Source organism: Herpailurus yagouaroundi, unplaced genomic scaffold (assembly GCF_014898765.1).
Source record: "Herpailurus yagouaroundi ecotype Mexico unplaced genomic scaffold, PumYag 139, whole genome shotgun sequence".
NCBI lineage: Eukaryota > Metazoa > Chordata > Mammalia > Carnivora > Felidae > Herpailurus > Herpailurus yagouaroundi.
The window spans coordinates 71,338,343-71,342,203 of NW_024412394.1; the positions used below are offsets into that span (position 1 = coordinate 71,338,343).

General features: G+C 38.1%; 1 long non-coding RNA gene across 1 annotated transcript; it reads right to left on the reverse strand.

Moving 5' to 3' along the window:
• Positions 1–936: 936 nt before the first annotated feature.
• On the reverse strand, positions 937–2,578 carry LOC121029191 (uncharacterized). Its single transcript, XR_005789631.1, has 3 exons — positions 1,892–2,578; positions 1,473–1,628; positions 937–1,242 (listed from the first exon to the last, which is right to left on the reverse strand). It is a non-coding gene; the product is annotated as an uncharacterized LOC121029191 (long non-coding RNA).
• Between the last annotated feature and the right edge of the window lie 1,283 nt (positions 2,579–3,861).

The following is a 3,861-nucleotide window of genomic DNA, read 5'->3' on the forward strand; positions in this document are numbered from 1 at the left end:
TTATATCGAAAAGACGACATGTAGAAATTGACGTTAAAATAAATAAATAACTGTTGTCAAGTTAGAATACCTAAGGGTATTTTATTCAAGGCTTTTATTCAAGGTAAATGCATTTATTCAGATCTAGCTGGTAAAGTTGGCTTTCAACCAGATCTGACATTTACTTTTACGTTGCTTGACTTTCTCTTTAGCTGTAAAATGCTAAATTCCAAATGGCTCAAGACTTCCCATCTTAAGGAGACCTTCGGTCAATCTCAGATAGAAACTTCTACCACTGAGTTTACAGAGGTTGTCAAAACCAAGAGGTGACTGGAGCCTCCATTCTCACTTGGAGCACCATGTAGAACACCATGGCAAATCTCTTATGTGGCATCATGTTTCCTGCATCAATACTGTAAATTAGAAAAGTGAGCAGCTAGCATCCAAGGGCCTAGATGATAGTCTTCATATAATGAAAATTGATTGGGACTACAATTTTTTTTTTTAAATAAGAGAGTTGACTTTTTTTTTTATACTTTCCTATTTTTTAGCTTTCTGTTGATGGGAGAATAGCGCTTTTTGTTGGTTGGTTGGTTGGTTGGTTGGTTTTGGTATTTTTGTTAGGAGGATGCCCTGTATCTGAAGGAAAGCACCTTTGTTCTCGTGGTCAGGGCCGAGGCAGATGGCACCCACCAAAAGTGATCATGGAATAATTCCACAAAAATTCAACCTTGAGGAGTCAATAGGCCACTCCCCCCAAATTCAGAATTGGCCTTCTTTGAATAATCACGGATGTTCAGAGAACATATACCGTTTTAAAAGTACTCTTCAATGAAAAGGTAATTTGTGATTACCTTTAGTGTTCTCTGACAGTATTTAGCAACCTGTTTGATGTTTACCTATTTGTTAATCCTTTACTTCTTCAGCCTTCAGACATAATGTTCAGAAATTCTCACGGTGGAAAAGAAGACACTTTATTCCATAAACATTTGTGCAAAACAAGAAGTTCAGTACTGTGTTACGATACTTTCAGCCATCCAACCACTTTCCCCATCCCACACCCCCGCTGCTGTTTTCTGTCCTGAAGGTTACCTTACAGCAACGCAGTCTCTCAAGGTGTGGGAGAAGCTGGACCGTTTTCAGCTACAATCTTAGCCTCTTTGAAGGTAACTCCAAAGTGAAGGTATTGAAAGTACAGGGAGTTCTTGGAATCCTTCCTAAAGTGTCCTTTGTTTCGTCAATATTTACAAATCTTTGTTTTGCCTAGGTAAACAGAACAATAAAGAGACAACGAAATAATGCGATTAGTGAACTGGGTGTGGGGTAGGAGATTTAGCAACAGCCTTTGTCACACAAACTAGATACTAACTTAACTTGTCATTTAACCTCCGGCGCCTTATAGAATGCAGCATATCTTTTCTTGTAACGATGTTGAACCAGAGGACTTTTGAATTGTTAGCAAATTCCACATGACAGGTAGAGGTTCTACTTACGTTTTTCAATTTTCATCTCTTGCTTTTCAAACTCGTTGTTGATGGAGTACTACAGCAGGGTCACTTCAACTATGTGTATTTTTCTACTATCATTTATGAACTGGATTCTCTCAAGAAGTGTACATCGTGCGAGATATTTAAGACAAAAGATGAAGGCTGGAAAGAAAAAAAAAAAAGGACTACAATTGACTTAGTTCCACGTGCTGTGAGAAATATCAGCTCTCTCTTCCTGCTACTAAGAAAATAGCAAGTCATGGAGGAAGGCTGGGTAGGTGAATCAGCAATGGCATTTTGGCTCCAGCTCTTAAAAAGTTGTGTGACCATAAACAAGTCACTTAACCTCTCTGTACTAGTTTTCCATTGCTGCTATATAACAAGTTAACACGGACTTAGGAACTGAAACAGTACAGATCTATTACCTTGCAGCTCTGGTCTCTGGCGAGACCCAGGCTAAAATTAAATTGTTGACAAGGCTGTGTTCATACTGGAAGCTCTAGAGAAGACTCTGTTTCCTTCTCTTTCCCAGCTCCTGGGATCGCCTGCATTTTTTCCTTGTAGTCTCTTCTTTGACTCTGAAGCCGGTGACTTTCCTCTTTGTCAAATTTCTCTGTAACCCAGGCAGGAAAGGTTTTGCATCAAAGGAATCATGTGATTAGATTGGACCCACCCAGATAACCCCCAAACAATCTCCCCCGTCTCAAGGTCTAAATCGTACTTACGGCTGCAAAGTCCTTTTGGCCATATAAGGTAAAACATATTTCCAGGTTCCGGAGATTAGTGTGGACATCTTTGGGAGCCATTATCTGGCCTAACCCTCTACCTTAGCTTCAGTTTCCTATCTGTAAAACTTGTAGGTCGTTGTAGGTCTAGTACAAGCCACACTGATAGGGCCTAAAACCCTGTCTAGAAGGAGGCCTTGATAAGAAGTGGTTAAGATAATGAGGAGGAGGAGATGAAACAAACAATAAGGATAGACTATTATCAAATGGGAAAGAAAAACCTAAAATTATAGGAGTGAAAACGTATGGAAAGAAGAGCAATCCGCAGGCTACTCAGAAAACGGGAAAGTATTGTGAAAACTGAAATTAGAATTTAAGATGCTTTCACTTGATAAGAAACAGTGAAACATCTTAGTCCCTTTGTTTATCCCTCTGAAACGACAGCAAAAAAAACAAAAACAAAAACAAAAGAAAGAAAGAAAGAAAGAAAGAAAAAGAAAGAAAGAAAGAAAAAAAGTTAAGAAGACAAATTCAAAGATTATGCTATGGGAAATGTTTATGGTTTCAAAACAAAAACTTTCTTTGGGATCTAGTCAAGGAAGAGACAATCTTCCCAGGCATTTGTGATAGGCAGGCAAAAAAGAGAGAAGAAAAGGAATAATTTTGGCATCATAAAAATGCCCATGTTTCAATCCATAGCTGAAAACTTATACACAGTAGACTATTCCAAGAAAGAAATGACTTTTCAAATGAAAGTGACTTGGAAAAGATCAGAGAAGGTGAAGGAGGGCAGGGGAAAAAGAAACAGACAACTTTTAACTAATCTTCAAAGAAAATAAAATCTTGCCTTTCTTCTGATACTATAACTTGTATTAAAGTGTATTTAACCCGCAGATCTTGATGATTTTCAGCCTCATTTACTCCTTTTTTCTCTCCACCAATACGTCTTATTTGAATCTAAGTTCAATACCAACGCTTTTCGAGGAATTTTTAAAAGCTAAACCACTCGCATAATTTAAACTGCTCACCACAATATATGTATTTAAGGTGTTACAGGAACAGCTTTCCTATTTCCTGAAAGCTAAAGTCCCTAAAGAAGTATGTAAGCAGATCCTTATCACTCCCGGGCATTACCATCAACATGAAAATGAAGTTGCACAGGACAGGGATTCAAGAACAGACTTGACATTTACCTAACAATCAAGTCAATTCTAAAACATTCTCCTATACATTATCAAATATAAAACAAATGTTGACGTAGCATCTAAACAAAGTTTAAAATAGATAAATATAAACAATGGCAGGGCACCTGGCCGCTTAGTCAGTTAAGCCTCCCACTTCGGCTCAGGTCACCATCTCACGGTTCATGAGTTCAAGTCCCACATGGGGCTCTGTGCTGACAGCTCAGAGCCCGGCGACTTCTTTGGATTCTGTGTCTCCCTGACTCTCTGCCCCTCCCCCACTTCTCTCTCTGTTCTCAAAAATAAATAAAAATGTTAAAAAAAATTTTTAATGTAAACAATGGCAAATGATGACAAAGCATTGTATTATAATAGATTGAGTCACATTAGTTTATCTTTATGAACTTACTATAACGAAGTTCTATAAAAATGTGTTCTCAAAGCTAGTTGGACCATAAAAGTTTCAGTCAGACTAGTTACTGCGACTGT